The following is a 26,474-nucleotide window of genomic DNA, read 5'->3' as shown; positions in this document are numbered from 1 at the left end:
CAAGAGGTAAGAGTCATAGTTTTTCTTGGTCTTTATTGAAAACATGATTTTTACACTGTCACCAAAGAAGCAGAATTGTGCCATGTGTCATGATTCATGTAGCTCATTTTCTGTATTGCCATATTTCCTATCCATTCATTCATTTCCCCTATTATTCACTCAGCAATACTTTTGAGAGCCTAACTGCTCTGGTCATTAGAGAATCACTGGTAAACAAGTCAGCCATGGAAATATCTTGTCTTAGGGAAGATGGACAACCGAAGTGTGAACCAAAAATGAAGATGAAAATTTCTGATGGTGATACTATCTAAAAGGAAATCAGACAGGATGCTGCAATAAAGAATGACGTTTGGGGGAGGGGGAAGAGAACCTATTATGTTCAGTCAGGTTTCTGCTACTTTCTGTTCCTGTCTGTCAGACACTGTTTTAGAACACTGAGGTGGGGCCTCTAGTTCAACTCCAGTTCGTTTTCTTCCCCAGCATACACACTGATTCTGTCTATTCACTCCAACTTCTGCCTCCCCTCAACAATGTTATTGCTGGCAAGTCATATCTCTGAGATACTGTGAGCATCCTTGTACATCACTCTATACACAGGGGATAGGGCTGGTCCTACAGTGATGAGCACGCATTTCTCCTACATTACTAACTCCCTTAATTTGTTTTGGCCTATCTTTATTTTCCCTTTAAAAAATAAAACCCCAAACAAACAAGGTTCAAACAAGCCATGTGAGAGTAACGACAACCAGGCCACACTGAGTTCTGGGAACACCAGGCCTTCCCCTTAGTCAGTCGCCATGGTTGGAGTGTTAGTCAACAGCTAGATGAGGAGGAGGCATGAAGTGGCAAGAGTACTGGGCTGGACGTCAGAAGACCTGTGTTGTGCCCCAGCTCTACCATGAACTAAATGTACCATCTCAAATAAATCCCTTCTTCTCTGGTTCCTGGCACAAAATAAGTTCATAATGTAGAGTGTTGAATGAATGGAACATGATCTTAAGTTATCACTTTCGGTATCAGCTAGATTATAAATTAAGGGGCTATAACATAAAGACCACAACATACAAGGGTTTAAAAAACAGAGGGGTTTATGTCTCTCTAATATAAAGGAATAATGGTAAGCAGGGGCTTAGCTCAGTGGCTGAGCATTGACCTATGAACCAGGATGTGATGAGTCGATTCCCGGTCAGGGCACATGCCCGGGTTGTGGGTTCAATCTCTAGTAAGGGGCATGGAGGATGTTTGTATCTCTATCCCTCTCTTCCTTCCTCTCTGAAATCAATAAAAATATGTATTTTTATAAAGGCTAACCTGGACCTAGCTTGCTTCTACTTTCTTCCTCTAGATCCCCGTAGAGTGATGCTTCATGGTTGGTGCTGGTGCATCAATATCATATTCAAGCACCAGCTTAAGGAAAGAGGGCGGGGAGAATAGAAAGCAAGCAATTTCCTTTTAGGGGAGTGATGTGGAATTTGCACACTTCTCTCATTCCATTAGCAAGAGTCTGATCACATGGCCTCTGAGCTTCAAGGGAGGCTGGGAAATGTGGCCTTTAGCTGAGTAACCGAGTTCCCTGAGAACACATGTGGAGTGGGGGCAGAGGTGAGTCTCTTATTAAAATAGAAAAGGAGAGGCCAGACATTTAACAGTCTCCGCCATACCTATGACAAGATTCCATACTTGAGCCCATGATTCTAATAAGGAATGAATTATATTGTCATGCTATCTTCTCATGTTATTTTGTTTTGCTTTCCTCAGAATTTTTCATTAATTCCAGCTTTAAACCTATAATCGGCCTAAAACCTAATGGCTTTGGATATATGCATTTTAATATGGGGTCTATGGCTCCCATGGACCCTCAAGAGAGTCTTAAAATTTTTAATGAGGGTTTTTTTAATTGGGGGTTTTGTTTTTGATCATAGTTTTACAATTGGATTTTACCATCTTCTGCATCGTTCTAATGACTCCACATGATCAAATCATGCCATGGGGTTCTAGTGGCTTTGTTTGTTCCTGTGGCACAGATGTAGGCTTGGCACAGAAATGTTAGGTTTACCCCAAATTAAGGCCAAATAAATTACCAGTGTGCTGCACAAAGGTCTCCATAACAGTTTGAATGGCGAGGAATGGTGAAAACTTGAGTCAGCACATGGCACCCAGTAAGCCAGCACGCCAAACGTTAAAAGAACTAATGAGGCGGCAGTCAATATGCTCTCATTTGAGAGGTAATTTGGTTTCAGCCAAACGACATCATCTTTTCTTTTGAATTAATGCTGTTAAAATGAATCACACTGGCATTGTCGTTTTATTTGTATATAACTTCTATGGAATGAAATGGAATTGTAGTGAACTGAATTTAACTTGCTTGAGTTTAACTTGGCTTTGGTTTCTTACATATATCAGAGCTATAAGGATAAGTTTGAAAGTGCATCGTAATCAAATAATTGTAGGAAACACTGGGAGAAAAGTAGAGATCATGTTTGTTTGTTTTCCTTTCAAAGGGACCTGTATATTACTGAAGTTTAAAGATCAGAGGTACCATGAATAGTCCTAAAAGCTTGTGAGTGATCCTTCCGTAGAATGATCCGCTCCTACACTATGACCCTAGCAGATCCTAAAACATCTCTGCCAAGGTAACACCTACCAATACTTCAGATCTTGTCCTAGCTCACCACTCAGCCTCAATGCCTGCTCTTTTGTTGCCAACTTTACAAGAGAATAAACATGAAAGTCCCTCACCCTGGCAGCATTTCAGGAACCCAAGTAATTTTTCCCAAGGGGTCGCTAGGTTACTCTCTGACTGCTGCTGAGGTCCTGCTGGGTAGCTAATTTCTGCTGCCTCCAAGGACAAGGAAGTGAAAAGTTCCTTTCTTTACCTCCTGCCTGACCCATGACTACAGTTTCGAGGGTAACTAGATGACAAGGGCAATAAACATTCCACACACGCCCCCTGAGGCGATGGAGTCAATGAAAATGACATATCGGGGCTGGGTAGCGGCACGTACATCAGTCTATCTGGCGCTTGGAGATCCTCTGGGATGAGAGGTGCAATAGAGCTGTAAGTTATGGAGACGCTTAATCAACTATTCTCCCACCGACTGGTGTTCTGTCCGTGATTTACTGGCACCTCTGTTTACCTACAGGATAATGGTCCTGGTGGACGAGAGTGTGAGGAAATAAATGACTTGGTGGGTGATTAATTGTCCTGGCGCAGCACCGGGTCCGGCACCAAGATCATTATTCCTATTGTATGACAAGAAAGAAAGAAGGAACCATGGGGCGGCGCGCATAAATTATGGGAGCGAGATTTCCTCGCTGCTCTGGAACCTCCTGCCGCCCCATTCTTTTCAGCTACCACAGTCGGAATCCTCGTCTCTTTCCTGAGCCCTCAGAACTGATCTCTGCTGAGCCATTTGGGAAGGCGACAGGGAAGCGTTGGGGGCTGCCTCCCATGCCATTCACTGCCAAGGACGAGGGGCACAGCAACTCTGCCCTTTCTGCCGCTTGACCAGTCACACGTGCTATCCCTGAGGAGGCAGCTCTGGGCGCTGAGGATAAGAGGCAGCAGGGGAGAATATCAATGTTGATGGAAAGAAAGCTAGGAGAGAGGACCATGCAATGTGGAGAAAAGCTCAGGGCACACAAGGGCATCCGGTTTGGGCATTTTAATTAAGAAAATGAGCATTTAACCCAGTTGTTCTAAATCCTTCTGCCGCGACCCTTTAATACAGTTCCTCATGTTGTGGTGACCCCTGACCATAAAATTATTTTCGTTGCTACTTCATAACTGTAATTTTGCTACTGTTATGAATCGTAATGTAAATATCTGACATGCTATATGTGTTTTCTGATGGTTGCGACCCACAGGTTGAGAACCACTGCTCTAGAAACTCTTCAGTTGTGGGGGGGGGGCCTTTAAAAAATACTAGGGCCCAGGTCTCACCCTTAGAGCAATTAGATGGGCAGATCTGGGAGAGATCTGGGCAGCCAACCCCTTGTAAGCCACTGATCCAATGGAAGCAGGAATTGGGCCTTGGAGGTAAGTCTGTGGGAGCCTTGGGGCGTTGGTCTCATTAGTAAGTCCCTCATCAGCCTAAAGAGCACATCAGGGAAGAGAAAAACACAAGCTGCTGGAGGACCGTTCCAGCTCCAACCTCACCTCACTGCTTCCAACAGGGGGAATAAATCACTGAAGAAGCCACTGCCTTGTTTTAACTTGTGTGGGTTTTAATAGCCCATCAGCTCTGGTTTAAATGCTTTTTGATAGCATTGAGCACCTGACCTTAAGCAAAGCACTTGGATTCAACCTTGACATTTACTATAATTAAACAAAGAGGAGTTTGCTCATTCAATATTATTTTTGTTTCCCGGGCCATGAACTGAATGGTGAATGAGATTCCATTTCAGGCCAAGCAATGGTATGACCCCTCCGTTCCTGGCAGCCGTTAGCAGGGACAAGCCCTCAACTCAAGGCAGGAGGGAGGCTGGCATTTCCCACGGGCTCTCTTGGCTACTGTCAGCTACTGAGAAATGTCACAGAGGCCAGCATCCTCCAAAGGGAGGATGGGCAGGATGCCAGGGAGATGTGGGCAGCCCCATCCCCATTCTCATGGATATGAGCTTTAACTCCCCAGAATCTTCACCCACTGCGACGGAGGAGATCATTTCTGGCAATATCTGCCAAATTCGCGTTGAAACCTCAGCTCCCTCCTCATCCACAGCAGCGGGCTTCTGGCAGCCACTGTGCTCAAGCATGACCTCAGTTCTCTGCCAAGACTGCCTGAGGTGGTCAACTCGCCCAAATCAGGTTGATCCAAGATCCCCCGGGAATTGAAATGGAACCAAGAAAAAGGGAGTACCACTTCACTAAGACAACTGGACCTGTACAGCGGACGTGTTCCCGTCCCCGTGCAAATCAAGAAGCAGAGGAAGCAAGTCTCTGGGAATCGGAAGAATGGAACAGAGGAGACGGGAAGCCAGAGACCCAGAATGAGTCTGGCTTGTGGTCTGGTCCCTGATCCTAGACCTTTGCACGGCCCCTTTTTGTCCTTGTCATTCGACTGCACAGACACTTCTGTATCTTTATCATAAACTCCCCATTTAGGCAAAGGAAGGTTGGCCTGGCTTTGGCTACTTATACACATGGCCTAAGCAAGGCAGGTAGGGAAGCATCTCTTTCCTATTCCCTTTGTCAAGATTATTTACCCGCCATCCTTTCTTAATGCCGTGTCGCTGGACCAAGTCAGCCATTTAAAACCGGAATCCAGTTGTGACCTGGCTGGGCCACAGTGCCCAGATATTTGGTCAAACATTATTTTGGATGTTTCTGTGAAGTTTTTTTTTTTTTTTTTGAGGCAAATAATATTTAAGTCAGTGGACTTTGAGTAGAACAGATCACCCTCCATACTGTGGGTGGGCCTCATACAATCAGCTGAAGGCCTGAATAGAACAAAGACTGACATCCCCTAAGAAAGAAGAAATTCTGCCAGTAGACTGCCTTTGGACTTGAACTGCAATAAAAGTCTCCAGCCTGCAGGCACACCTCATCAGATTTTGGACTTGCCAACCCTCCACACACACACACGAGCTAATTCCTTAAAATAAATATCCCCCTTTCTATCTCTCTCTATGTAATATATATATATCTATATCTATAAAAGCCTAAGCGACCATTAAGACTGAATGACCAAAATGACCAGTCACTATGATGCGCACTGACCACCAGGGGGCAGACGCTCAACGTAGGAGCTGCCCCCTGGTGGGCAGTGTGCTCCCACAGTGGGAGCACCACTCACCTGACCAACCTATCCCAGCAGCCCACCAGCCCAGGGGCAGCCACTCACTCCCTCAGTAGTCCTGCAGGTTCAATCTCCAGAGAATGGGCCAGGCACCAACGGACCAGTGCTGTGGCACGATCCCAATAGCACCTCCGGCCCCCTAGAAATCAGCCTCAGGCACTGTGGCCACTTCCCCTCCCTAGATGCTCTGCAAGGAAGAAAGGATATAAAAGCGGCTGCCAGGTGGCTCCGACCACAGGCATGAACGTCAGCGGGATGGATCCGGGTCCCAGACTGGCAAGGGCATCCCACCGCCCATCTGGAGGGCCGATCACATCCTGGTCCCACCCCTACCCCCCTCGGGACCCCATCCATGCATGAATTCATGCACCGGGCCTCTAGAGAGTGTGTGTGTGTGTGTGTGTGTGTGTGTGTGTATCCCTCTCTCTCTCTTTCTCTCTCTCTCTCTCTCTGTATACACACACACACACACAGCACACATCCTGGTCCTATTGGTTCTGTTTCTCTGAGAACCCTAATACATTCCTCCTTACCCAGAGAAGTGAATCTCTGGCTACTGTTATTATTACTTCCTTCCTGTATTTATTTTCAATGTCTTAACATTGATATCAACTAGTGACAGGAATGCTGTGTGGCAAAACAGAATAAACACTGGACCAATTCCACGAACTAGTGGTGTAATCTTGTGCAAATCGCTTACTTCTCTGAGCCTCCTCCTAGATTACTGGAGAAGATTCCTGAGGGTCCTTCTAGTTTCATAATCCACAAAGGTGCCCTAACATGTCAGCAAAGGGAGAGTCACTCCCCGTTCTGCTGGCCACACACCACTCCCTTCTCTCCATCCTGCTGAGGCGGCAGCTGAGAGCTTATATGTGACTCTGACTTATCACTATCCCTTTTGTGGAAAGAGAATGACTTCTGCATTAGGTACTAACTCAAAAAGTCTCGCCCACCCCCAGAAACCTTTATTTCTGTGTACCGTTATCGACTGAGCCAATAATAGTGAAAATGTGTCTGTGTCTGTCCGTGCAATACATACTCCTTCGGGTTGTCTAGGAAAAACGATGAACTGGGGAGAATGGAAATGTTTAGATCCCAGTTTACATTATGTTCCACTGCTATCGCAGGAGACCTGTCCCAATATCAACTCTCGGGCAAAAATGACTTAAGCAGAACATAAATGCAAAACGAGCCAGTGCTTTCCAGAATGTTGTCAGCCTTTGTTTTTTTTTTTCAACATTCTGATTGCTGGGCATTTTACAGTTAGTCCACAAGGATGGTGCAAGCCTTTTCCACTGTGCATCTGCCACTTATACTAACAGAGCTTGTACCTTCTCCTTTAGAACATGCCCTGCTTTTGTCCCTACTATACTTTCCCCTGCTTGTCATTGGTTCTTTCTCTATCTCCTTCAGGTAGTTATCGCTAAGTTTTTGAGGTCCTAATCAATCATGCCTCTCTTTCCCCCAAGTTTTGAAGCAATTGAGTAACATACAGAATAGTCAGATGGAGGTCCTAGTAATAGTTATACTGCTGGCTCCCCGGGCTGGTGCATGGGGACTACTGGTCCCTCTCTGAATTGCTCTTAGCCACCATCCCAGCAGCTGGACAACTGCAAGCCTCTCTCCTCAAGGGCAGGGCTTGCCCTGCTGGGCTCACCGCATGGAAAGGGCAGGAGCTCCAGGCCATCCAGCCCAAAAGGGAGCCAAAGAGAGTATAGAAGGTTGAAAAATACATCTACAAATTCCTCCCATCCCTACACCACCTCTTGGCCCCTGCTCCCACCAAGATGTGCAGTCTCGTTCTCTACTTTCTATTAAATCTGGACCACCCCTGTGACTTGCTCTGGCCAACTGAACGTAGCAGAATGACATTATGCAATTTCTGAGCCAAGACCTCAAGAGACTTCTGCATTCTCCCTCTTGGAACCCAGCCGCCAAGGGAGGAACCCAACGAGCTATGCCAGTGAAAAGGCCTTGTGGATGAAGACCAAAGTGCCCCAACTAAAGCCCCAGCCAACTGCTGGACCTGTGAATGATATTATCCAGGATCAGCCAACACCAGTCAACATCTTTCCATCAACCACAAACACATGGGTGATCCCACATAGTACAGGGATGAACAATCTGAACTGAGTGCTGCCCAGGTTGCCAGCCCACAAAATCTTCAGCAAAAAAGAACAAGAAAAGCTTCTACATGAGCAGAGAATGCTCAGTCATTGCTAGCCAGCCTCACCCATGAAATAAGTCTCTGGTATAAGGGCAATGTGACTCTAAGGTGGTTTTCTATGAAAACTTGAGAGTAATAGCCCCACCAAGAGTTATAAATTCTGTTCCTATGATACATGCCAAACTCCTCCATAAATACGAGGGTAGTTTTTAAATATTGACCATTCTTCAAGGAGCTTGTGAAAAGTAGTGTATTTGTTTTCTACTGCTGCTGTAACAAATTAATAAAAACTTGGTTTCTCAATCTGACACCAATTGATTATCTCTCACTTCTAGAAGTCAGAAGTCCAAGATGGGTCTCAATGGGCTAAACTCGCGGTGTTGGCAGAGCTGCATTTTTTTCTGGATGCTCTAGGGAAGAATTGTTTTCCCTTGTGTTTTTCCAGCTTTTAGGGGCTTCCCACATTCTTTGGCTTCTGACCTCTTCCATCTTCAAAGCCAGCAACGGCCAACTGAGCCTTTCTCAATGACTGACCTCCCTCTTCTACACTTAATGACCCTTTAGATGACAATGAACCCATTTGGATAACCCAGGATACTCTTGCTATTTTAAAACCATCTGACTAGCAACCTCAGTTCCACCTGCAGCCTTAATTTCCATTTACCATACAACATAACATGTTCACAGTTTCCAAGGATTAGAACGTGGACATTTTTGCATCCACCACAAATGATGATCTCAGAAAGAGCAGCATCACACTCCTCTATAAGGATTAACACCCAGTTCTCTGCTTGCACCTCTCCTAGCAGGTTTAAAGTTCCCTAAAAGTGGGGATAAGAAGAAGCAATCTTTTTATGACATGTTTTGGAGTTGATCATACATGACAGAAATGGAACCTTATTGAAAACAAAACACATTTTAGCTCTTGCTTCATTCTAATAGCCCTGTGAAGGCCAAGCTGACAAACAACCCAGCTTCCCTCTCAATCATGTTGCCTATAACAACATTGAAGCCTACAGGCTGGACCCTGTCAACAAGACAGGCCTCTCTGAGTAAGAGGCAATCTGTCTCGGTCTGTCAGATGGTACACGATTTCTGATGGAAATGACGGGGAGAGCACTCAACATCCTGTTTCCATCAGTCTGTGGAGTGAAGGGAGACTCCCTTGCCAGAAGCCAGAGAAGAAGATGAATGGATTAAATAATACAGAACTTGGTTGCCATTTTATTCTTGTAACTGAATGCTAAAAAGAAGACACACTGTACTAGGTAGGCGTCTGGATTCACCTGTTTATCTATGCCGCCATCTTAGTTTCTCCCCAAGGATCGATTCACCTGTTGAATGATATAAGATACAAAGGTGAGGGGCAGTCATTCACCCCAGGCCCTATAAATTAAGGAAGTGAGAGTGAGAAGAACAATGTAGTAACTTTAGGGGATATGTACAAACGAAAAGCATGGGTTGATCATGCTAACATTGCTCGTGTGTGTGTGTGTGTGTGTGTGTGTGTGTGTGTGTACGCACACTCATGTGTGTTTGGGGAGGACAGTTGATGACAGACACATAAGAGACCAGCAGCAGACCTGAGAATAGGTTAGGTAATTTGACAATGGATTATGCAAAAGAAGTTCATGCCAAGGCAGGGTATCAGAGATACTTCACTGGTTAAGGTGTGGGCTTCAGAGACAGAGAAGAGAGTGTGAGACCCAGCTATACCCACCCTTGCCAAACAGGAGTGAGACCTTGGGCAAGATATTTTATTTGGTTTCCTCATCTATAAAATGAGGATAAAAATAAATACTTGCTTCAAAGCATCCTGTAACAGATTGTTCTACTGCATGCCGCCAATGATCCCCCAGGATCCATGCCCTTGCATATCCCCCTCCCCCACTGATGCTAGACTTCACCATGTAATTTGCTTTGACTGATAGGACATCATAAAATGGGACACTCACAGAAGCTGGTAAGTGTTTGCATAGTGGGGTTTGCCCTCTTAGAGTACTGTCACCACCATCTAAGAAACCTAAGATATCTTGCTGGGAACGCCTCTTGGAGAAGGTACCCCAGCTCATCACCAGATATGTTGTGACCACCATCTTGGACCGTTCTACCCTAGTTGAGCCACATGGACAGATGGCTGCCGTCTATATGAGTGACCCCAAGCAAAACCACAGAATAAAATTGTCCAGCCCAAATTGCTGAATGCTCATCACATTTGTAGAGATAATCCTTCATATTTTGAAGGATTCGATGAATGAGATGAGTCCATGCACCTAACTGGTACAAACTGCCAAATTTTAATCATCCTTTTCTGCCTGCTCCTTGGGAATATTTTTCCTTCTCATTCGAATTGAGTGACAAACCCAGCAGTCCTGTACATAGGGATGGAAAAGGGAGGGATGCACAAAGGTAGGTCAGGATGGGCTGCAAGAGTAGGAGAAGGCAAGTGCGCATACCCATGCAAAGGAGGGACTCCATTGGGGCGGGGGGGGGGGGGAGGTAAAACAGACTGTTCTGGTAATCAGGTTCTGAGCCAGGAGCCAAGGGACAGAACCCTCCTGTGTGGGACACAAAAATACAGGTTCCAGGCCTCAGTGTCTCTGCAGCCAGAGATGGTGGGCGTTAGAAACCGAACAGCCCAGTTTGAATCCCAGCTCTGCCAATTAACACATATGTGTGACCTTGGACAGATTACTTAACCCTTGTAGTCCTCAGTTTCCTCATCTGTAAACTGGAGATTCTGGACCTGAAGCACTTTGCACATAATAGGCACTGGTAAATGGTGGCTGTCATTCTGATCATTACATTATAGTTTTACATCCAAGGGAAAGCTGCTTGGGCTAAGGATGGTGGGTGCTTTTGTCCCTGGATAACAATGATGATTAATCCAGCCACACTTTACTAGCTGCCATGGGCACCCACACAGCGAGATGGGAGTAATGGAGCTGCTAGTTTGGGATTTTCTTAACATAGACTGACTAAACCCTTCCCCCCCTCCCCCCGCACCCCCTACCCCATCTAGGACAAATTCCTGACTTTCATTTAAATTTAACAGACCTGGATTTAACAAGATAGCTATTATACCTGAAATAAATACTGACTGGCCAGAAACGCAATGTTTACTGCAAATCAGGAACCAGAGAGGCCACCTCAGTGAAATCTCTGGTCTATATCAAGCACAGCTTTGAATAATTAATTTGCTATTTCGATAATACACAATGACTGGCCTATTAAGCCAAGAATCCTGCATTTATAAAATGCTAACTTAGTGGCAAGCAAACAAAACCTGAGTCAATAGTTGCCTCGCCAGTTATTAAAAGCTCCTCTCCCCAAGGATTGTGTGGGCGGCAGACCACATGGTGGGGCAGGGCACTGAGGAGGAGCAGGCAGCATGAAAGCTAAAGAAATATACAGGAGGCTATTGAGAGCCAGACCCTGCTCAGGTGGAAGGGGAAGAGGGGGGAGGCATCACTATGACAGTTTGAGGTTGGTGCCAAAGAAACCACTTGGGTTCCCCACCAATGCTCTACCACCCTTGTAGCAGCTAGCCAGACATCTGCCTTTCTTTTGGGCTTTCTTGAAGTTTTTTATTGCTCAAAGGTAGGGTTTAGAGGCAGGAAAGGTGTGTAGAACGTGGAAAATAGAACATTAGGACCTCCCCCCACAAGAACAATGAAGAATTGAAGAATTCAGCCCTAGGTTGTAGTTGACTACCCAGGACAGATGTTCACAGTATGGGTTCTGAAGAGGAAACAATTAGGATGCGATTGATTGCACATAAAATCAACCCCAACTCCAAACAGTTTACACATTAAGGAAATTAATTCTCACCCAACAGGAAATTCTGAAATATATAGGTTTCTGAAATATATAGTTGGGGTTATACTTAGCTGCATAGAAGAGAAAAAGCAAATAACGATGGCCTACATAAGATAGAGGTCCATACTTCTCTCGCAGAAAAGCCCAGAAATAAAGAGTCAAAGCTGGTATGGCAACTCCGCAGTGAGCAGGCACCCCACTTTCTGCGCTGCCATCTGTAGCACGTGGCATCCACCCTCAAGTTAGCTTCCTGGTGAAATAATGGCTACCACAGCTCTCACCATCATGTCCGCATTCCAGGAAGTAGGAAGGTAAAGAGGGGCAGGGCAAAGGGCCACTTAACATTTCATTAGCTACCTGCATTGACAAGGGAGTCTGGAAAGTGTGGTTTTCTATCTGTGAACATTACTACATCCATCGGTATAGATGTTCTGTTACTGAGGAAGAAGAGAACGGGCATTGGGAAGGCAACCAGCAGTTATTTAGGGACTCACCCCACCACCAAGAACCCAGATTCTCTCTAGGTTGGCCCTGCCATCTTGGCCTGGTCCTCAGATTGGTAGCAAGTGGCTATGCAGCAGTTCTAAATGTCACACCCAGAGGTGATGATGTGTGGAGGAAGAAGAGGGAAATACTCCTGTAGCTCTCCCTTGGAAGTGATAAAATTTCTCCCCAAATCCCATCAGCAGACTTCCAATGGTAAGACTAGGTCCAGGGGAACAAAGGCCTCCTCCCCCTTGCAGGTGAAGGTGAAGTTCATATGCCTGAAGCACTGGCTTCATGGTGGAGGGTGGACGAGTTGGCCAAATTTAGGCTCTACTAGGAAGGCAGAAGGGTGAGGGTGGGTTCAAACACCAGCTCCACCATATTCCAGCTCTATACCTTGGGCCATAGACTAATGTCTCCAAGGTGGGCTTTCTTCTCTGTCAAACAGTAAAAACAATGAATACTTTATAGGGTGTTGTGAGGTTCAAATCAGATCATGTATGTGAAGTACATGTGCATGTAATTTTACAGTTCTATACATATGAACTACTCCATGCTCCTGGGGCACAAATAACACCATAGGTGTTTATTTGTCAAATAAATTGGCCTACATAAATCAACTCATTCAATGTCCCCAGAGCTGTTCTGGATCCACAGCCCTCCACATACTGCCTGGTGACACTGTTCCATGCTTCCGTGTCAAAGAGCCTTTGAAAGAGGCTGTCTCCTTGGTTGACTCACTCACTCCCTCAGAACCAAGCAAAGCCCTGGAGGCCCCTTGTCTAGAACCTCAGTACCTTAGTTCTTCTTACCCTGTTCTCTCAGCCAGCTTCATGATCATTCTTCTCCAAAGAGACCCACAGCTTGAAAGGTGCTGTTCTAGCGTGGACCCACACTGAAGAACTAGGAAAGCCAGTGGTGTAATTCAGTCTGAATCCAAAGGTGTGGACCCACGCTGAAGAACTAGGAAAGCCAGTGGTGTAATTCAGTCTGAATCCAAAGCCCCAAGAACCCACAAGGCCAATGGTGTAAAAGCCCAAGTTCAAAACCCAATGATCAAGATTGATGATGTAAGTGCTTGTCTAAGTCCAAGGCCCAAGAACCAGGAACATCAATGTCCAAAGGCAGGAGAAGACGGATGTCCCAGCTTAAGCAAAAAGAGCAAATTCACCCTTCTTCCACTGCTTTGTTCTATTCATGCCTTTAACAGATTGGAGGATGCCCACCCGCATTGGGGAAGACCATTTTCTGAATCAGTCTATCAGTTCAAATGAAATCCCATCACAGACACACGCAGAAAAAATATTTTACCAGCTCTCTGGGCATCCTTCAGCCCAGTCAAGGTGACACATAAAATTAACTATTACAACCTGGCTCTTGGCTTTTAATGTCACTCAAGTCACTGTCCTTTCCTTTCCATCTCCACTGCTACCAACCACGCTCAGACCCCTCCTACCTTAATTCCTGGCCCTTTGGGGCAGCTTCTTAATGGTCACTTAACTAATCTGCCTTTTGATAACCTGGTGCCATGAATCATGAATCATTCACTTTAAAGCATTCCCTTGATCGTTCCAGCCTGCTCAAACATACGTGCTGAGTATAATGAATGTAAGCATGCCAGGAATATTTAAAAAAATAGGGAAAAGAAAAAAGCCTTTTCTCTTCAAATTTACTTTCTCCAATGTCATCACTATTAACAGTATCCTCCTAGACTCTTTCCTAGGTGTGTGTGTGTGTGTATATATATATATATATATTTATATACTAGAGGCCTGATGCAGGAAATTCATGCAAGGGGCTCGGCCCTCGCAGCACCGGCTTCATCCAGAAGGTCATCCAGATGGTCATCCAGAAGGTTGTCCAGAAGGTTGTTCTGCTGTTTGGTCTAATTAGCATATTAGCTCTTTATTATGTAGGAGATAGATATATATAAAATCCTATACCTTTTTTTTTTTTCAACAAAGCACAGTTTAGCTTCATCAAAATTACTACACCGAAGAGAAGGACTTCCCTGAAATCACATAAAAAACTATCCCTACATGATTCCTTAGGGCCACATTCACTCAAAATAACAGAAATTTAAATTCAACTGCCCTGCTGGGGAAGTGTTCTGAAGCCTACAACTCGGTATTTTATTTCCATTGTTTCATTCTCCGCTGGTTTAATTAGTGCACAATATTGTCTGAAGTAATGTCATTTTTATTCCAGTTTCGGCCAGAGGAGCACAAGACTCACAATATTTTTAATTCCAATAAGACGATTCAGTCTAATGGCCCTGTTCTGGCAACTTCCGAGGTTAGAACACTCGCGTCTGAAGCTGCAGAGGAATAAAGCTTTCCCTGGATGTCTTAGAAAAAGAGCCCTCCAAGGGCTCTCACGGCTGGGTATAAACTCCTGGCAGCGGTTCATGGTGTCGTGGTCTCCCAACCCCACCCAAAAGAGCAGACTCCAAGACTTGGCTCCACATTATGTTATTACAGTGCTGGCTTTGGGAGCAAAAACACTATCCTGATTCCCAATTTGTTGTAGGTAAGGCGGCGACTGCTCTCCATTCTGTGACTGGCCCCAGAGCAGCCAGGGACCGGTGGCAGAGCTGCTGGGCCTTGGGTCCTTCTAAGCCGGCTTTCCAACATAGAGGAGACGTTAGGACCAGGTGACCGGGGACACACTGGCCCAGGGTGGAATCTGGCTCTACCATTTCAAAGCTGTGCCAACTTGAGCAACATACTCCTCAACCTTGGTTTCCTGCTTTGTCAAGGAGAGTCGGAAAAGCCACCTGAAAGGGTTTGTGAGGCTACGTGAGCTGCTTGGCACTAGCAAGTCTTGGTAAATGGTATCAGTTCTATCCCTGGTTGTTCGAGATGAGGTTCCTACCTGCAAATAAGTAGTTTCTGATAATCTCTCCCCAGCAACATTCACCCCCTGAAAGAAAAATCACAAGAAAGGGGTGGGTGCCTGAGGAGAGGATGTGTTGGGAAGGATGCTTATGGCTGACAGGAGCGGGAGCAGCCTCCGTGGTGTCGATGTTGCCAGGACACGACTAGGACACAGAGCATCCCCCGGCCCCTCTCCGACTGGCTATGCTCCCTGCTTCTTACCTCTTCCTCAACCTCTCAGGCCCTGGCTGGGCTCCTCTTCCCTGGGAAACACAGATGGTCAGCATAGAAAATGCAGTCTGAGTTTGACCTTGTCTCATAGTGTGGACTGGCTAAATCATCCTACCCCAGGGCAATGGAATGTTCTCTCTCTCTCTCTCTCTTTCTCTCTCTCTCTCTCTCTCTCTCTCTCTCTCTCTCTCTCTCTCTCTCTCTCTCTCTCTCTCTCTCTCTCCTCTCTCCTCTCTCCTCTCCTCTCTCCCTCCTTCCCTCCCTCCCTCACATGCACACAGGCACACACACACCCACATACTTTCTGTGTGCCTCACATTCCCTGCCTTCCAATAACCATAAAACAACAGCTACTGATGGAAAAACCAGAGATGCCCCATTACTTTTCTTTACCCTAATAAAGATCTCAAACTCCCTTCCTAATCTGAGAGGCAGCACTAAACAAATTCATGGAGATTTTAGATCTGCTAACTGCTGGAGCCAAAAAGACAAGTACTGTTATTGCTGTGTGGGTGTGTCTGCCATCATAATCAACATTTATTCAGACCCAAGGCAGATGTGTCATTGTGATGTATCACTAGGCACGGGAATGATGAATCATGCTGCTTGGTTTTGATTTTTATTGGTTCCTTCACAAGATGCACAAAATACATTCTGTTGAGATCTTAGAGCATAGTGCTACTTATTTTATTAGTTGTTAGAGTTTTCTCATTATTATGTAAAAGCAACGCAAGATGATAATTTTTCAAAAATCCCTGCGAAGTGTTGGGGCAGATGCATACAGAATGAGGCTTCAGCACAGAACTGCTTTCTTATGTACTTCCTGCCCAGTCTCGTGGCAAAAAGCTCGATGAGCCAATGGTGGAAACGTCTGTCCCAAGATGGACCAATCAGATTCCCTCTCCGTGGAATGTAAAAGCTTGAATGGAAGGCGACTGGAGCTGAACTTCTCGTACCTGCATCTTTCAGAGAAGGTTCTCACCACCCTGGGACTGCGGAGTTCTGGTGCTTTCCAATGCCCAGTCAGTTTTCAGCTCTCCCATTGATGCTGAGGACTACTCCAGTATTCTATAAATCCCACTTTTGCTTCTTGACTTAGCCAGTCAGGTTCTGTTGCTTGCCACCAAAGGCATCTCAACTGATTCAAGTATAGTGAGTAAAAATTTTACAGTCACACAAAGACAGGGTTACCAAAATGTCATATTCTTTATTATTCTATCTCTGATCTTATTTTAACTTGAGCCTCTACACACACACCCATTAATACTTACACAGCATATTTCCCCCAAATGCTCTATGATGTCTAAAGTAAAAATGTATATGATAAAAAGTGCCTCCCACACATAGACACCTACTTGAGGAGTAGTGCTACTGACAGCTCAGTATGTATCCTCCCAGACATGCTTTCTTATAGCTGGGTATGTGGTTATAAATATCGAGTCCCTAGTATAAGCAAGAACCTGTATTGGAACTCTTCCCCTACTCTAGTTTATCTAATCTCCTGTCTCATTTAATTCTCACAATACTCCTGTCAGGCAAGAATAATATCCCACTTTCCAAATGAGAAAACCAAGGCGGTAGGACTCCCATAGAGTCCAGCTACCCTCCCTGATCCTAACCAGCCATGCAGATCTGTCATCATCCCTACCTGAATGACCCTCTCATGGGGAAAGACCACAGGGTCAAGCACTTTGCTTTGGCCTGTTGGCTTAGTTTTGCCCTGTGTGAGCAAGGGTAACATACATGGGAGCAGAAAGGCAAGAGCTTTGTTTCTGACCATTTCCTCTTTGCCATCTCAGAGCTGCTTTATGATCTCCTCATCCCCCAAAAAACTTACTTAGAAATAATCCAATGACCAGTGATTTCCCCCTCCCTCTCTCTGAATCCCTTTGATTAACCCCCTGTTTAGTAACCAAAAGAAATGACAAGCAAAAAGATTTCAAAACACTCTCTTTTTCCCTAACCCTTCTGATTTTTTCTCCCTCCTCCTTCTGTCATAGCTGCTAACAAGAGAAATAGAAAGCGCTATTCAATGGAAAGCAAAAGCTTTTCAGGAATGGTCCTCGGGTTCCTTTTTTCTGTCCTTCTGCCTAGAATTTTAGTGGACATTCAACATGCATGTAACATGTGGAAAACTGGAAGCAGTGAAGAACTGAGCAGAGAAGGATATCATGGAAGAGCCCGGATGCAGAAGTTGGGTTAAGTGCATTCAAGCCCCAGGTCAGCCAGGAACTAGCTGTGTACCCTGTGCTCCTCAAACAACCCTCTGGCATTCAGCTTTCTTTTTTTTTTTATCAAATAGAAACAGTCACTAACACCTGCCGCACTGTCCCTCCCTAGGATGTTGTGAAAATTCAGCTAGAATGGCATGGGGAAGTGCTGAGCAAAACTGCAAGGAGCTATATACGGTAAATATATCACCATCATTATCCCTCAGCCCTTCTCCTGTCATTGGCCCATATTATCCCTAAAATGCTGCCATTATTTCAACTCAGGCAGGCAAGGCATGGCCTCTCAGGTTTCTTTCATCCTTATTTCCACGGGTGAAATGAAAAGGAGCCAGAGATACTGAGGAGCACATCTCAGTGCATGATGGGTAACGCACACGCCCTGCCCCACAAAGGCACCTTCTCTGCTCCCCTGTGGCAATTTGTGGAGCCAGAGGCAACATGATGGCAGGCGTTCCTGCACTGCCATCCTTGCTCAGACTATTCCGGTCCCGAGACGGTGATAGCGTGGTCCCCAGGACTATCAGACCAGCCCCCGTCTTTTCCAACAGCTATTACCCCACCTGATCAGATATGAACCACAGGGAGCATTCCGTGTTGCAACATCTCTCAGTAAATGGGCTCAATCCCACAGCAGAGAAGAGGACAGAGGTAAGTAAGCACCTGTTTCCCACGTTCTTGGAGTAAGATAATGTGCCAGAACCAAGGAAGAGTCAGTTCCCAGTAAGAGGCCCTCTGCTAACTCACCAGGGTGTTTGTCAGCCCAGAAGGCCACGTCGTATTGTTAACATAACCTCCATCTCCGGGCAGACCAGAGTTGGGATTCCTCTCCTGTCACTTGGCAGAAGTCTCCTGGGCCAAGTCTTACTTCCCATGATGCTCCAGTTTTCCCATCAATGAAATGGGGGAATAATGCCAACGGGGGCAGGAGCAGGGTGGTCTTAAAGGTTAAGTGCGCAAGGAAAACTCGTAGCACACACTGCCTTGCATGTAGAAACTACGTGGAAATGTTAAATTGTGTCCACCAGACTTCCCTTCCCCATTTGATCACAAGAGAAACCTTGGTCTGCTGTTGAATCTGAGATGTGAGATCCTGAGGAGGCCTGAATGGGAGCAGCCCTGAGTCACATGACATAAGAGAGGAAGAAGGGAAAGGACAGCTAGATAACAAAGGAAGGCCTTGCACAGTGACACACAACCCCCCTGGCAAACCTCTTCCCCCACAACCTTCAGTAAAGTTGGTAAACTCCTATCTTTGGTCCAAATGGGTTTGGTGAGGTAGGGAGTGATTAAAGCATTGAACTTTGTACCCTTTAATGCATTCTGGAGCCAAAGCAACAAGTAATGGAAGCAGAAAGTGGATGCAAAGAGACAAGCTTGAGGAACAAAGCCCTGAGGACTTTCAGAAACGGAGGGAAAGTCTCTGAACCCTCCCAAGCCATGAAATAGGAATTTGGGTCAAGATTAACTGGAAATCAAATGAGTAGGAAAGGCCCTAACAGTAGAGCTGCACCACTGCCACCATCATCACCATCACCATCATCACCAGCATCATCATTACCATCACCGACATCATCAGATTTATTGATTTGTTTGCCCCTGGAATGCAGAAAACTGGCTTTAAGCAATGAAACCTGGTACCCAGACAGCTAGCACACTCTCAACCAGGACTGCATTACTGAAGAACTTCTAACTGGTTTTCAACTACCTCATCATTGAACTATGAAGCTAACTATCTCTCCGTTCACTGCTCCCCACCAGCCTGTGTCCGTAAGTTACCCTCTACCTTTGCATATTCTTCCAGCCTCTTATGGTCCAACGGCGATGACTTTTCCCAGGTCTGCAAGTCCCTCAGCCTCCCACTTAGCCAGCTCACTAGTCTGATGACACTTGTCTGCACAGCAGGGAGCCCCCAGTTATAAATGACTTACCTGCTGGCCATCATTTTAATGTAAATGGATTTTAAAAAGCAGCAAAGGGATATATTTTCATTTGGAGTTAAGGCATCCATTTTTTATTTGAGTTTGAGTCTGTTGTGGAAGAGACGGCAGAAAAAAAATGGCTTCGAGGTTAATATAGCTAATGATTATGATGGAGGTCCCAGGAGCAGCCGATATTTCACTTGCAGCCACTTCTATCCTGGCTTCGCTGCCTGCGGTACTTTTTTTTTTTTTTTCCCACAGCCACCTCCATTAACACCCACCGCCTATGATGGAACCATTATGATAATATCTCTGCTGTCGGAAGCCAGGATTGGTCTTGACACATTATCACCCCAAGAGCTCAGCCACATCGCACTAAGTCCTATTTATAATAACCCTTGGCAGGAGCCACCAAAATAAAACCTGGGATGTACTCGTGGGCCACCTTTCATCTGAGGAAATCAGAAAGCTTTACACGCTTAATTAAGCGTCAGCCTCTATCTGACTGATGAGCTGTGTGGGGCCTCCAGAAGCTGAGGAAGAGCAGCATTGCTAATTGCACGCTGGAGAAGGCTCTGGGCGGATGAACAAAGAAATCAACAAAGCCAACGCGAGGCACCAGGCGCCTCCTTTAGTGCGGAAGGCTTGCTGAGTGAATTTTTTCAGGATGGGCTGAAAGAGTCTTAAATGAGTGATGAAGGGGCCATGGAGAGTCTCTGATCTGGCGCTTAATCTAGGCAGGGGACCCGAGATGTGTTTCTTGTATGAAAGGAGATTAAGCTAATCCAACACATCCAAGCATTGGTTTTTTGTTTTGTTTTTAAGGAAAAGGAAATTGAGCTCCTGAAAGATCTGGCACACTGTTCCCACTGCTCACCTGAATGTCCTCCCCACCCAGTCCGTGACCTGCAAACCCCATTTGCACTTCAAGACTCAACATCTGTCCCCTTGGTGAAGCCTTCCTGGACTTCCTTAGCATGTACTGCTCCCTCCTCTGTGCCCTCGTCTGCTTTATAGTCCTAATTAATAATATTTATTGAGCACTTACTAAGTGGTTAATGTACATTTCATCCACATAGTAATGTTATGGAGCAGGTACACTTATCACCTCCATTTTCAGCTGAGTTAACAGGGCCAGAGAGGTGCAGGGGCTCTCGCAGGATAGCACAGTAAGTGCGAGACTCAGCCTGGCTACTCGCCACACTGCCTCCCCAGCAGCACCGTTGCGATGGAAGAGGTCTGGTTACATTTGTGTCCCTCTCTGGTTGGTGAGCTCCAATGTGAGAGGTATATCATTTAGGAATCTGGGGGCTGCAAACAACAGACACCCTAACGCAGAGTGGGTAAAATCACAGCAGAAGTCCAGAGGAAGGGCAGCTCCAGAGTTCATTAATTCGGAGGCTTGGTCACATCACAAGGACCCAGGCTGCTTCCATCTTTCTGCTCTGCCACCCTCAATGCGTGCACAGAACTCCCCTTGCACTCTCGCAATAACTGCCCCAATTCCAGGCCTCAAATCTGACCTGAACCATGGGGAAAAGATGCCATACCTTTATCTGTGGCTTTTGGTCTTAGCACAGACATCTTTTCCAGAAACCTCCGAGGACTTTCCTTCGGAGAAAGGTGCCACATGCCTATGGTTAGGCCTAAACCAAACACTGGTGTGGGAACTGAAAGCACCATCATTGGTTTAACCCAATCAGGATTCAGCCTCCCCTCCAGCACCAGGCACCAGGGAGAGGTGTGGACACCTGACAAGGAGAAGGGAAGGTGAGGAGACAGCCAACACATTGATGCTGGCTTAGGACAAGAGCAAATCTGATGCCCTGTTACATATTGCCCAGTTCTTTGGCCTTTGGCAATAAAGGGCAGTTGAACTAAATTATAGTACAGAAAGGAACTCATGTCCTCAAACGCCCAGTCCAGAATTTTCACCATCACCCCCTATAACACGGTGTGATGACATGTGACTGAGATATGTGTCCGAGACTGCTCTAAAATTTACTAAATTAATTCACCAATGCTCTAACCTTCAGATTCTGGCCTCCAACATATTCTAATCTCCAGGCTGCAGGAACCTTTTTCAAAAGCAGGTCAAAGAGAGAGCGACATGGAATAAAGAGAAGCATAAAAATGTTAGGCACATCATAAATTAAGGGTTCGTGTCAACCTTGACATTCTTTCCAGAACACAGTGTATTAAGTGGCACTTATTCAGGCAGACAGGTTAATTGCAAAGACTATTACATCTCCTGACCTCCTTCTAGCTATCCAGCAGGAGTTACCTGGAACCAGGTGTGCCTACACCTGCCTCTGATAGCCAGGTATGTGAGGATAAGATCATTTAAGCAACTCCTGGAAGAGCCAGATCTATCTTGTCCTAAATAGAGAAACACCAAGAAAAAAGAAAAGTATCTCCAAGCAGAAAAATAATGTGCCCTAGCAAGGAGAAAGAATGAAGAAGAGGGAGACACTAATAATGAAATTGATCCAGAGAGGTTAGAAAGCTACCCAAGGTCACACAGCTGGTGATGGCTGAAGCAGGAATCATACCCAGTTTCAAGGAATACTGTAGTCCTCTCTTTGACATGGTCTTTCTCTCTCTTCCTTCTTGTAGAAGCATCTAGAAGGGTAAGTTCAGAAACCTGTATCTTTGGGGGGAGGGTCCTATAACTCAGAAGACCCAGAAAAGGCTGGGATTGCAGGCGGCAGAGTAGTGAGAGGAAGCCAGCACCTCGAGGCTGGTTTGGAGGCTCTCTAGTCTTTCAAGAAGAGCTGCACGGGGAACCCTGAGAGGGTCCAGCTGGCCCCGCTCCATGGGGAAGGAAAACAGCAACATTTTCAGGGCAGATGTCTATTTGGGGCATAAAGAGGGTGCACTGGGCAGGAACGCCACTTGATTTGGTCCCTCAAGACCCAAGTGATGCTTGCTGGAGGACAGAGCAGGAAAAGGAAGAGGCCCCCATCTGGACAAAGAAACAGGGACACAGGAAGAAAAGGGAATAACAAAATGATAATAGTAAACTCTTAATCTTTTAAGCACTTGATAGGGACAAATTTAATCATTATAATAATCTATAGGGTTTGTTACTATTATTATTAATTATCAGATGTTATAGAATTATTATAATTAATATTCATAATACCAATAATATTATTATTACTGCACATTACAGATGAGTACACTGAGGCCCAGAGAGGGCAAGTAACTTACTCAAGGTCACACAACTGGTTAGTTTTAAACCCAGTCTGGCTTCAGAGTTCATGCTCTTAACCATTTCACTTAGTAGCAACCCCAGAGAACATTTCCAAGCAAAATGTAATCTGAGTTGAGTCCACTTTGATTTAATGCAATAATTTTTAGATTTGACATTTTCCTATCAGTTTACAATTTGCAGCACGTTTTGCCTTCATTCTTCTGAATCTCAGCCTTGCCGTTTACTTGATTTCAGATCCATTGTAAGCATGTCAAACTCGCCGCCTGGCCGCGAGTTTGACATGCCGCGAGTTTGACATGCTTGCCTGGCTAAGCTTCAGTCTTCCCACCTGTAAAATGGGGACAATAGTACCTGCTAGTAGGGTTTAAACCCTAGGCCAAGCCCATCTTAAGCCCAACATGTGTTTGAAGCTAATGTTGGTGTGATGATTAATATCTCACTAGAACTTCGTAACAACCGCATGAGGTAAGGAAGCTTCTCTAGCCTCATTTCTCAGGTGCGGGAACCAGCACTCATAGAAGGGAAGTAACTAGCCAGAAAGGAAACGGCCAGAAAGTGGAAACACCAGACTTGGAATATGTTCCAACTCCAAGCTGCTGCCCTGCTCCCAACCCTCAACTCCACCTCCTCTCTCTTCCCCAGGAGGCACTGTTATAGGAACCAGATCATTCTTCAAACAGGTCTGTGGGAGTTGGAGGCCATTGGAAGTCGAGGCTCAGAGAGAAGCTCTGAGGAATTATATTAAGAAAGTTTTCAAGGTGAAAATTGGTACCGATGTCATGATAGATGAGGAGCAGCTTCCCTCATCCCTCAGCACCTGCCGAGGGGGAGATGGGGCCAAGGTTACACACTGTGATGAGCTGTGCTGAACCCAGGAGCCACAGTGGCTTGGCCATGGGTGTCTGGTGGGGTGTCCTCAGGCTGGGAAGTGAAGGAAAACAAAAGTGTTTTCCTCCAACTCTGTCTAAAATAGTGATTTTCAATCTTTTTCGTCTCAGGGCACACATAAACTAATTACTAAAATTCTGCAGCACACCAAAAAATACATTGTATGTTTTGCCAATCTGACAAAAATGTAGGTATAATTTTGATTCATTCGCACAGGACAGCTATTGTTGTGTTGGCTGTGGACAATCTAAGGGAAAAGAGGTCAGTGCCCCTGACCAAATAGTCTGGTATTGCAGTTGTTTTTGTATCTGTTTTTTTTTTTTTTCTCCAATTCAATGCTTTTGTTTAGTGCAGGATTTATGAGAGCCTTTATTATAAAAATGCACACTCTGAATCTTCATTGGGGCAGGATAACACATGAGTATTTAAATTTTTTTTTTTAATTCTTGAGGTGCACCAGCTGAAAATCACTGATGTAAAATAATCAAACGCCACCTTAAAACTGCATTCCTCGCTGGGTTTGTTTTTGGTTTTGATTTATTCCTTTGGTTTTCTGTAATTCTGCCTGTTAATGAACTTGATCAAGTTCCTATTGGTGTATCCTGGTCTGATACACCGTGCATTCAGGCCTGGCAAAGGGTCTATGATCAAGTCAACCTGTCTTTAGAGCTGTGAGATCTTAGCCGACTTCGTTAAGACTCAGTTTCTTCATCAGCACCAGCCATGTGAATGGAAGATTCTGGTAGTTGGGATATCCAGGTTTGAGACCAGCCTTCCCAGACTGAAAATCATATGCTTCCTCCTACATTAAGCAGAGGCTTCATTGATATTTTTTTCCCTCGTAGAATAAATGTATCCTTTTGTAGTAAGATATTTTAAAAAAAAGATTTAATAAATACTACTTGCAGACATTCGTCTCATTAACATTCCAATTACTTATTTAGCAAATTGTTAATGAATACCATTAAGTGCCAGGCATTGTGTCAGGAAACTATAAAACAACAGACAAGACAGACTCCTCATGGAGTTTACAGCGAACTATCCCTTTGATTATGTATAGCTTTTGTTAACAGCTAAAAAGACAGAGACACCAACTACTTTGAATTCCCCCACAGAACCTAGCACTTGGTGTAAGCCATGGTAGCCACACAATATTCTCAGAATTTAACTTAAACAATTAATTGTTCGTTTAAAATGTATGCATTTTCTCTAATTAGATGATATTCTACTTCTGCCCACAAGGTGGAGATCTTGCTTACAGTTTACCCAAGCTGAAAGCAAAGCATTCAAAAAAAAAAGAAAAAAAAAGAAAGAAAAAAAGTCTCAGCGGAAGCTAATCAAAAAGTCAAAAAATTAAAATTGAACTCGTCGAGCCTCTCTTCAGTGTAATATGCCTTGTTAGGTGTTAAGAGAAATAGAAAGTTGATAAGACATAGTCCCTGCCCTGTAGGGAAAGGTAGGGGTAGGGAGCTTGCACAGAGCAGGAAGACAGTACCCCTCAATGAATTCATATGTTTTGATATGTCCATATGGGAGCAGCAGTAATCTCATCATCAGATAAGATCTATGAAAAGGCAACGATATAGCTATAATGTGGTGCAGAACAGATGCAACAAAGATCAATATGGAAACACCTGAGAGTATAGTGGGTCAGTGCTGGAAGGCCCTCGGTGTGGTCGGATGCCGCTGCTCAGCCACAAAATCAGGGTGTCTTCCCAGAGCATTATTCATTCTTTGGTGAATAAAATACACTCAGTGTCCGCTGATGACCTAATATAGCGGAAACCCCCACGTGCAGTTGATGGGGATAAAAAGAGAGAAAAGAAACACGGGTACGGAAACAAATTTAAAACTGCTTTCAGGAGGTGGATTCCATCCCCACCAGCAATCATGTGCCTTGCCTGGGAATTGGGGTTTGGATCTGGGACACACACTGGTACAGAGAGGGAAGAAATAACCCCCATTCTTATCTAAGAGTTTTCCTGGTGGGTTGAACTCAAAGGTGTCTGGAAGACAATGTGATCTGTTGTCTTATTTGTTTTCTTAGGTTTTGCTCCTCCAACCATTTTTTTCACCCTTAAACCGTTATACCATTAAGTAAAATGCAATATGGGGATTCTCTTTGTTGAATCGAAAACCACATTTGGGGAATAAAGTGATTGGGTAAATGAGAGAGAGAGAGAGAGAGAGAGAGAGAGAGAGAGAGAGAGAGAGAGAGAGAGAGAGAGAGAGAGAGAATGAATTACCAACCTGATACAAATATGGAACTTGTTTGATGGAGGGAAAATCGAGCGCATGCTGCCAGGAGACCCGAGCTAGAATTTTAGTTTCTCCACTTGCTAACTGTGAGATCTTGAGCAACCGCCAGCCCTGCTTTGTGCGTATTTTCTCATAGAATAGTATCATTTCCTTAGAGAAATCGTCCTGGACACCCCCTCCGCCCTCACCTCCCGCACTAGGTCTAATCCTGGGCCACCATGCTCTCCTAGCAACTTGAACGCCCCCCTAGACTGTAATATAAGCTCCATGGGCCCAGGGACCCGGATCTGTGGATTTTACTGAGGCCAGAACCGAGGGCAGACACCGTGGAACGGGTGAGGGAATGAATGGAGCTGACCTAGATGCTCCACTGGCCCAAGAAAGGCAGAGCGACCCACCTCAAAGCACAGTGACCGGTGGAGGTGAGCGCGCTCGGGCAAGTGGGTGTCGGTTCCGAGCTGTTGGCTATAAATGGTTCCTCTACCCTCTGGAGTCACAGCCTCTGTGGCTCAGAGAAATTCCCAGAGATTTACATAAGGCTGAGTGAATCACACCGCCGGTAACGGAGAAGGCAAAGGGACCC

The 26,474-nt window shown here is 45.3% G+C and overlaps 1 protein-coding gene across 5 annotated transcripts in view; it reads right to left on the bottom strand.

Moving 5' to 3' along the window:
• The window catches only part of PAMR1 (peptidase domain containing associated with muscle regeneration 1), a 142,524-nt gene that overhangs the window by 115,092 nt on the left and 958 nt on the right, over window positions 1-26,474 (bottom strand). The window lies entirely within an intron of this gene.

This window comes from Myotis myotis, unplaced genomic scaffold, assembly GCF_014108235.1.
Source record: "Myotis myotis isolate mMyoMyo1 unplaced genomic scaffold, mMyoMyo1.p scaffold_m19_p_10, whole genome shotgun sequence".
In the NCBI taxonomy this organism is placed as follows: Eukaryota; Metazoa; Chordata; class Mammalia; order Chiroptera; family Vespertilionidae; genus Myotis; species Myotis myotis.
Note: the sequence above shows the minus strand (reverse complement) of the source record. Positions and strands in the feature narration are given on the sequence as shown.